Source organism: Melozone crissalis, unplaced genomic scaffold (assembly GCF_028551555.1).
Source record: "Melozone crissalis strain CALT ecotype California unplaced genomic scaffold, PUWL_Pcris_2 ptg000006l_1, whole genome shotgun sequence".
NCBI lineage: Eukaryota > Metazoa > Chordata > Aves > Passeriformes > Passerellidae > Melozone > Melozone crissalis.
The window spans coordinates 5,370,362-5,380,288 of record NW_026535784.1 but is presented as its reverse complement, the minus strand read 5'-3'; positions in this window follow the sequence as shown (position 1 = coordinate 5,380,288).

Genomic DNA, 9,927 nt, shown 5'->3' with positions numbered 1-9,927 from the left:
TAGTCAGAATTGGTTCATGTGTCTTGTTAACCACTGCAGCAGTAACATCTGAGATCTCTCATGCTACCTGGAGCTAGCTGTTGCTCTTGGAGTTGGGGCTATAATTATAATCTCAATTTCTTGCTTCACAAGCTCTTTTAAGGGAAGAGCTGCCTGAATTTACAGTTTGCTATGTTGCTGTTGTTGATTATGTAAGAAACAAGGCAAAGAGAGAGAGCCAGTGCCTTTTAAAATTTGAAAGGATGGACCCAGTATTAAGAACTCTCTTATTAAGAGTATTAAGGTGGAGAGAAGGAACTGGATGCAAATATTTTTAGCAATGTATCTGATGCCTTCTCTCAGGGGCTGTTCATGACCTAGTTGGATGGTGCCCTGAGCCGCCTCATTTAGGGAGTGGCATCTCTGCCCATGGCAGGGGTGTTGGAGCTAAATGATCCTTAAAGCCCCTTCCAACCCAGACCATTGGGTGATTCTGGAAGACTCAAAATACCAGTCCAGGGTTTAGGGTCATGTTGATTTATCTGTGGTTTCTATTAAGGATTTTTATGCTTAATTTAAATTGAGGGATCTGATGGCTTGCTCAGGAGCAAGAGCAAACCCACTGAGAGTGGGTTTGGCTTGAAATTGCAAACCAAAAAGAAATTGCAGCCAGAAGAGAATGAAGAGACATTGTGTCCCCACTTTCCTGTCTCTTCAGTGCATTTTATCTTTGTAGATTACTGATATTTCCTTGACCTGAACCATGATTGCTCAGTACTGAGTGAAGGAGCAGCCTTATCTGTCATGTTGAGTATATTGACATTAGATGGGCACAATCTCAGCTCTAGCCAAAGTCCTGTGCCACTCTGTCCTTAACCCAGCAAAGCCAAGTGGGGTTAGCCTTTGGTTCTAAAGTCCTGCTGGAAGGAGTTCCCTCAGGAAGGGAGACTGCTTCCCTCCTTTCCTTCATCCTAGCTAAATACTGAGCTACTGATAAAAGCATTTTGGAAGATGTCAGTAAACATGCTCATCTGATTCTCTTCATAGCATTAACAGGAGAAATATGCATGTCTTTACAGTCAAAGAGGAGTGGTAAACAAAATCAAGAAAAATGTTTACAATTTGTTGAAATGAAGTGCATCAGCAGAAGTGCCAATTACAGACTTTGGAGAACAAATCCAGCAGGAACTCTTAATTGCAAAGGCTGTCTCTTAAAGTGAAGCTTTGTCAAAATCTCTGTAGCCATGTTTGAATTGAGCTGCCTCAAAGAGAACCAAGGCAGAACTTCACAGCAAGTGTATCCCTGCAAATTATAGGTGCAGGGAGGGGAGGGTGTCCCAAAAAAAGTAAAATTTACACTTTCCATTTTTCCTCAGTGTTTATTGACTGTGTTTTTCTTTTCCTGTGTCACAGCTAGAGACTTTCAGATTTAAGGTCTTGTAATAGACCCAAACTTTCCTTTCAGTTTCTCAGCTTGCATTTGAGATTGCATTGGTTTTTTTTTCCATAATGTCTCTCAGACGTGCTAACATGCATGAACTCATGGCAACAGCACATGCAGCACAGCTGTTGCTGTGTTGAGTTTGTAGTTCTGGGTTGAATTTGACTTCCTAGATTGAGATTGTCCAATCTTTGGTGAGCCACTTTCAGTAGAACACTGAAACAACCAGCAGCACTAATTCAGTTTGTTGTGGCTGCCTCTCCTTTCTGCTGCACAAAGTGTATACAGGGAGTATTGCAGAGGGGGAGAATGGTTCTGAGTGCAGTCAGATCTGGCTGGAAGTGACATTGCTGGCTTGCCAAGTCATATTCAAGTTGAGCAGGGTGAAGTCTGTTTTAATTGAACAGCATCCTTCCATGTTCCTCCTGTTCATCTGTTGCTCTGGTTCCTGGGTGGGTCTTTGCTGTGTCTGGGGCTGGAGAGCTGCGCTCTGCCCTGCAGCTCCAAAGCTGTGCTAGGGACAGGCTGAACTCACAAGGGAGCTCCTGGATCCTCAGGCTATTTCTGAGTGTAATTTGTTCAAGTGAAAAGCTGCAGGTGACTTAGTGAACAACGTAGCCCACCTGCACCCATCTGCAAATGCTTTTAACAGAAACCTGTCTCCAGTGTTCCCAATTCTCACTCAGGCTGGGACCCTTCAACAGCATGAGACTGGACTGGACTCTGTGCACACTTTGTGCCTTGGGGAGATAACCAGAGTTTATATTAAAGTGACAATATTTTGAAACAAGCTCTTGAGTTTACATCAGAGAAAGGTTTAAGGTGTTCTTCTTGCTTCCCTTCCAAAAGACTACAAGGAAAGTATGTAAATTCAGACCAAATCAGCTTGATTTTTGCAAAATCAGCACCTTCAGCAAGGTCCAAATTTATACCCTGTTTTGAGTATTGCCAATTAAGACGATATTTTTTCATACATTTTGATGTCATGCTGCTTTGAACATCTTAGGATGTTTGAAGTACAGAATCATAGACTGATGGAATGGTTGGGTTGGAAGGGGCGTCAAAGATTATCTCATTCCAGCCCCCTGCCATGGGCAAGGACACCTTCCACTTGACCAGAGCAACTTAACTTTATGGAGCTTTTCTGTGACTGTTGGAAGGGAGAAGGCTGGGAGGGGTATTTTTCGTATGTAATTTGTGGTTTGGTTTCTTGTTTTAAATCCAAATGACTTTTTATTGGCCATTACAGTTTTATTTGTGATCTGGTTTTATGGATTTATAGCATATGTGTTTTATCAGGTAGTTTTGTTTTCATTTTTCAAATGTACTGTAAGGGAAGTGATAACTTTAACAACCTTTAAAAGATATTTTAAGGGGGGGAATTTTACAGCAAACTGCTGTGATCTTATAAATCATGTATGACTGGACTGAGGGAGCTGAACAAGAGACTTCTAGGTGCTACACAGAGCGCCACTGGTGTTTTAAGGGGATAGCATTTTTCCCTGAGTCCTCACTGAAAACTCCTCACTTTGGTTTGGCAAATACATTATTTTTCCAAGCCCTTCACTATTGCCTCTTTTTTTTTGTTACCATCTCTTCTGGAATGAATTTTCTTACTGTTCCTTAGCTGATTTGTTGCAAAGTCAGGATTGCTTATGTCACTTTCTGTCCAGCACAAGTTGCTCCAAGTATCTTTGCTCACCAAAACCTTTCTGTTGCCTTTTCTCTAAAAGCAGTAATAAACAATTGCTCAATTTAGAGTCTCAAGAAGGTGCCAGACTAGGCAGCAAACTAAAGCTTCAGCACAGTATCCTGTCACTGAGATGTCAACACTGGGAAGTGGTGCCTGTTGAGGTGGTTTCCTGAAGCTCTATCTTTAATGAGTGTTTTCTTTAATCAATCTCTTTGATCAATTTCTTTGAGTAACTACCCTTGTGTAGCACTTCAACACACTGGAAAATCCCATCACTCTGCAATAGGGTGAAGTCAGCAAGTATGATTGTAAGTTTTGCAGGATGAGAAACAACTGGCAGGATGTGGCTCCTTGCACACATTATCCTCCTTATCTTTTATTCTTCCAACTGCTGATTTAATGTAGCAGATTTCATGCAGTGAAAGTCTGTTTGTCAAACCAGCCCTTAATATGAGGTAGGAATTTGCCCTCTCTAACATCCTGGGAACTTGCCCATAGGGAAACAGCAGTGGTGGAAATCCTGTACTGGTTTCCGCAATCAGAGTGCTGGATTGCTGTTGTCTATCAAATCTTTGTAGATCCACTGTGTAGATCTTAATCTTATTTAGTCCTATGTCAAACTTCATAGTTATTTACAGCAGTCATGGAATCACAGGATGGTTTGGGTTGGAAGGAACATTAAAAATCATCTAATTCCAATGCCTGTCATGAGCAGGGACACCTTCCACTGGAGCAGGTTGCTCAGAGCTCCATCCAACCTGGCCTTGAACTGTGCCAGGGATGTACCACACATCATGATTGTTAATGTATTACACGGACTGTGATTTTTTTTGTTTGTTTTTCATTTAAATCCTCAGACTCCTCCTACATATTTAAAAGCCCACGGAAAATGTGGGGCTGATGCAAGGTGCTGTAGCTTCATGGTAGCCAGAGATCTCTTTTGAGATATGAGGGAATGTATCACTCATAGGTAGCCACCAAAACTTTCAGGCTGTGACTTCAAAAAAATACTCTTGCAGATGGCTTGTAAGCTGCATGGATAACTCTTCTTTCAACTTTGTTCACTAATTCTTTAGAAAATGGAGAAAATATTATATGGCAAAAATAAATATACAGTTTTTTAAAATCGAATAGATTCCTTAGTTAACTTAAACTTTTGGTTACAGGCAAAACTCAGTTCTGATTTTTTCTGCATACTACATATTCATGTTCCCCAGTTTTAACCCATGTAATAGTAAGGACATGCTTATATAATTGCATCATTGACAAGGCTCTTAAACTGATGTTTAATTTTAAATCCTTGCAGTTCTACAATAGATGATTTTGAAAGAGCTGGTTGTTTATGTGATCAAGACTGCATTTTTGTTTCCAAAGAACATCCTATTAGATCAGAATTGTGGCTTACTTTAAGCACAATCATTTGCAGGATCTTGTTTTCCCAGTATATGGAAGTGTTTTCAATTAAATGGCAAACATTTGGTAGTGCCAGTTAGACTAAGCAGTGGGGGACAAAAAGACATTTTCATTCTCGTAGGCTTTCCAGGTGTTATTTAAAAATATTTATCCAATGTTCAAAAATTCTCTAAAAATACTTTTGTTTTTCTAAAGCAAGAAATAATTTGGAACCTTTGAGAATAGATAAGTGAGAACATCCCTGAGAAATGAAACTGGATACAGTCTATCTTCCTACACATATGTTATCTACATTACAGTAAAAGAGTTTTTGTTCCAAATGTTGCCATCCTCCCAGTGTCTTTCATTTCTCCTTGTGATTCCTGATTATGGGATCACTTTTAGGCATTTACTGAAGTAAAAATGTAAGGGAGGCACTATTTTTGTTACACATTGCTGGAAGTTGCTTCATTGTTTGGATGGAATTTACCTAAAATTTCTCAGTCATGTAAACATTTGGACAAATATTTATAGTTTCAAATAACTCAGATTCATTTAGTTAATAAAAGAAGAACTTCTTACCAGAAAAAGTTGATTCTTTCCCAGAAGCTTACAGCAAGGAATGTTACAGATTCCTGAAACGCACATTTGAGTTGCATGATCATCACTCGTGCTGCAGAGGCCTTAGGGAGACTGGAATTAGTAAATTAAGTCCTTTTTATCTGGGTTTCCACACTTTAGATTGTAAGTTTTTTTTAGTTTCAAGAGGAGTAGTAAATGCACATTCCTCTCATTATGTATCCATGTATTTGAAGTTGTTGTTTTTTCATAAAGTATGAACTACAGACCATCACAAAGACAAGACAGATAGAAAAAAACTGTTTCTCTAATCAAGGAATTTCTGTTTGACGTGATATTTTGATATGGAAGGGAAGCAAAAAGAAACATGCATGTATCAAATATGTACCAAGTTTTCACTTCTGTTGCAAAACAAATCCCAGTTTTGTTACTTGGAGAAAAGAATGTACTGAAATAGTTTTTGTTTTTCCTTTAGCTAACAAAGTATTTATCTGTATTGTGTGTAACCAAACATAGGCCAGAAAAAGGATCAGACACAAAGTAAGGTACCTATCACTTTCTGTTTTCCATTTATTCCCATAATTTTTAACAGTGAAGTGTTTTTCAGAACAGAAGTTTTCTGAGTGCCCTTGATGAAGGGGAAATATTTGGCTAAAGGGTTGTTTCTCTTAGTGTGGGTGGGATGTAAGAAAGCTCACATTTGGGAGCGGATAAAAAATCCAAAAGGGCCAGTCACCAGTAATTTGGAGACTGGGAGGTGAGTGTGAGAGGAAATGGGAGAGACAGGTGGAGCCAATGTTGGGTGAGCTGATGAGATGAGATCTGGCAGTGGGAGCCAGGGAGGACTTCAGGAGCAGCCCCAGCTTGAAAGATTCAAGACATTTTGTGTCAGAGCAGTGTGGTTCCAGTATGGAGTGTAGCCAGGGGCCTACTTCTGTTTTCTGGTTTTGTCCACATTAAAAAATTACAATAAAAATAAAGACAAAGAAGAAAAACCCCTAGTAATTTCCTTTAGCAGCCTTCCATCAAGTAGGAGGTCCAAGCACCTTGCTGTTCCTGTCAATGTTGATGCAATTGTGTCAGCAATTTTGCAGGGTTTTTTATCTAACAGAATGTTAGATAAACTTGCTAAGGTGGATCCTTTGCTGTGTTGGAGCTGTAAGCACATTAAAGGAGTATAAAGCTGACCTGCATCTAAAAATAGAAGTACCTGGCAGAATGCAAATTGAAATCTGCGTCATACGTTTTTATTTGAACAAAACTAACTGTAAATCAGATATGGGCACAAGGAATGATTTGTCTTAAAATTAACACAGAGTTCCTATTTGAAGGACTGTATCTGTAAATCATGTCTGGACATAATGAAAGGTTTATTTTCAAACTGTTGAAAGCAAATGCTGGTAATACTAATGCAGTGCCAAGTATGTAATGCCTGTTAAAAAAAATGTACCTGAAGTTTTTTATCTGTCTGGAAAAAAAGTGAATTAAAATAAAGCACACTTTGTTGGTTACTCCCAATACCTGCCCAATGCTAATAAGGCCAACTGTTCTTAGCTCAAAAGTTTCACATAGGCAGATGGGGCTGTCCTTTAAAAGTCCTGTTAATTAAAAAAGAAAATCCAGACAGTCATCCTTGTGATATAAGGAGTGACTTGACATAATTTTGCCTTGTGTGAATCCATTAAATGTTTGTCAGCTAAGCTAGAGGCCTAAGTCCCTTTAGAAGTCTGGATGGATGGATACAGACCTGGACCCACAAACAAGACATGGCATAATGGTGTGAGTGTTTGGATTTATAAAAATAAGCTGCTGAGTGCCTTCCCACGGGACTCCCAGCACTGGGGCAGCAGCCACCCTGCAGTGAGAGCACCACAGCACCACGAGAGGAGGGCAGGTCCAAGGGCAGCTTTGTGAAATGCTGGGTGTGTGCTGAAAATCCACACCCTGCCTCAGCTCTCAGCAACTCATTTAGTGCCATCTCTTCATATCTCTCTATCAAGTAGAATTGGTTTTGGTGAAAGAGCAACTTGAACCTTCTTTTTTAATATAGTTATGATGAGCATAGTGGGAATATATGCAGAAAAAAAATCATCCAAGACTAACTGGATGGCTCATGTGGCTGTGAGAGGTTCTGTACACCAAGAAGGTACCTCTGAAAAAACCTGGGCTTCAGTCAGGAAAAGCTTCCTGAGAATGGGACTGAAGCATCTGGGTGTGTGCTGCTGTTGTTATGAGCAAATCTGAAATATGGACCTGATACATCCTCACAGCAGGTTGGTGAGAGGCTTGATGTTTGCGTTTACTGCCTCCGGATGAAGAATTTGCTGGCCCTCAACCTGCCTGCAGTGCCTGTGCACACACTGTGAGGTCGGCCTGTCCGGGCACCGTGGCCATTTGTCCAGGGGTCCTGGACACCTGAGAGCCCCCCTGGAGCAGAGCTGCTCACAGCCAGAAAACAGGGGGGAAAAATGGACAAAGTGCCTAAAGGGGGAAAAAGGGGCTGTGTGGGCAGAAAGCCTCAAAGTTTGGTGACTGCTTTCTGACTGCTGGATAATTTGCCCATTTTTAGTACATAAAGCATTGTAATGATTTTAAAGGTCCAGGTGGCTGACCTGTTCGTTACTTTCTCAAAGCCAAACTTTAACTCTGTACCAGGGGACAGAACTCATGGAAGGTTTTTGATGCTGTTCTTTTTCCTTTATGTCTTTTCTGTTTCAGCTGAAAACAATATCCATGATTTAAGATTTCTGATTAAACCTGTGCATTTCCATGTCTGTGATGTCTATTGCCATGCCTTCTTGGCTGATCTCCAGTCATTGGACCCAGCTAGGAGTGGGAAGATCTGGGATGGTTAAGAGTGTTAGAGCCCAACTGGAGAAGAAATACAGAAGTGTTTTTCTCTTTGAGTAACTGAAGTTGTTTAAGAAGAAGCCAGAGATCCACTATCTGTTTTTAAATAGGAGAGGTGGGGAAAAGAGGAATTATGTTGTGAAGTCTGATTTCAGAAATTCTCTGTGGGTTTCCTGTACTTTCTGGGGAGACTAGGAGCTGGTGGAGCAAGTGACTGAAGTAAATATGGACCTTTAACAAGGCAGCTTTACCCATTAGTCTTATTACTTACACATTTTGACTACACAGAAGGGCTTTTCCTTTTTTTACCCTTTGATTCTTTAGGTTATGCCTGTTCAGCCTGCCTTCAGTTTGTGTATATCCTACTCTACACATGAAGTGATCTCTCCATAGTAATTGTTTAAAAGTCAGTTTCTAAGAATATTCCACCTATTTAAATTGTTTTCAATAGTGAGAACAGAGAGCAAATGCAGAAAATGAGAACACAGATTAAGTGGATTTGTTTTTAAATTAAATGAGTGGAAAATATTTACTGGATTCATTGTTCTTCAACTGTAAAAGCTGCTATTGAATTCCTGCTTGTCTTAAGTAAACACTTGTTCCTGGAGCCTTCAAGCAATGTTTTTCTTTATATCAGGTGCACACTTCAAGAGCCAATGTCTTCTGTTTAATGACCTGCCAGAGGCCTTGTTACACTTTCTCTTTGTCCTGGGGAATCTTCTGATACCAGGCTGTGCAGGTCAGCCAGTATCAGGAATCTTGCTTTGACCATTTGGGGTTCATCCTCAAAGTGCTTTAAGGAACTGTACCTTGCTCACTTAGAACTTAATTTGGCCTATTAAAATTTGTACTTTGTTTGTGCAGTCTGAAATGCCATGGCTGTATTATTGGCACTTCAGAAACACAGGTTTAATGCTCCCCCAGATATCAACCTAAAATGATTTCTTAATATAAAACTTGTTCATTTGTTGTAGTGGTAGTTTTTGATTATATTGGAGGTGTTCTGAAAGGCAGTATTTATAGAAAGAGATCATTATAGTTTATCAGATCAACACAATTAGCTAGAAAACCCCCAGAGTTGCATTAAGAAGCAGAGCTGCTTCTTCAGTCTGTGAAAGTTTGTTGTTGCAAAAGATTGGTTGAAAAGCCCCAAAATTTCTTTCACTTGCACAGGGATGCACCTTCTACTCTTTTTTAATCTTTACTGTATTTCTATAGTCTGTGTAAGCAGTGCTGCCTTGGAGATGAGCACCAGACAGGTGCAAAGCAAGAGAAACAAGCCAGTTTTCCTGTTGCAGAAATCCTACTATGCCACAGTTCACACTTTATTCTGATCTCATTCACCTTTTGTTGCTGTAGCTGGAAGAATAAAGCATCCTCCAGCTGCATTTCTTTGCTATCTCCAAAAAAGAAAGATTGAGAAAATAGTGCTGGAAAACTCATTCTGCCATCCTTTCTGCCAAGATCAGTGGGCAGCATGTCCTGAAAGAGAGTATGGACGAAAATGAAGGAGAAACTTGCATAAAAACCTATATATTAGTTAAACACTCATCAGTTGGTACCAGAATACAGCTGAATGTTGAACTTAATGCTGAAAGCCATCCAATACAAATCTCAGCTGAAATATGATATTTGGGGTGGATTAATGATTCCCTCTGTTAGAAGTTCCTAAATTAAAAATATGAGCAACCTTTCAATAATCAGGAAGCCAGGAAATACAGGACAGTTGCTAGAACTGTTTCAAAGCAAAGAATTTGATTACCCATAACTGTAATTATTGTTTCAAATAATTTCAAAATCTGTCTTAATTGCTTTCTAAACATTTTGATTACTGTGTTTATTAACTTAGTCAAGTTCAATAGAAATTAATTTCAAAATAAGATTATTAGAGAAGCTTTTTCTTCCTTTCCTGATAGAAACAATAGGGGATCTCAGTCTTGTTATAAGGCTTGCTTTGAAAATATCTAATAATTATAAGATTAGTGAACAACTT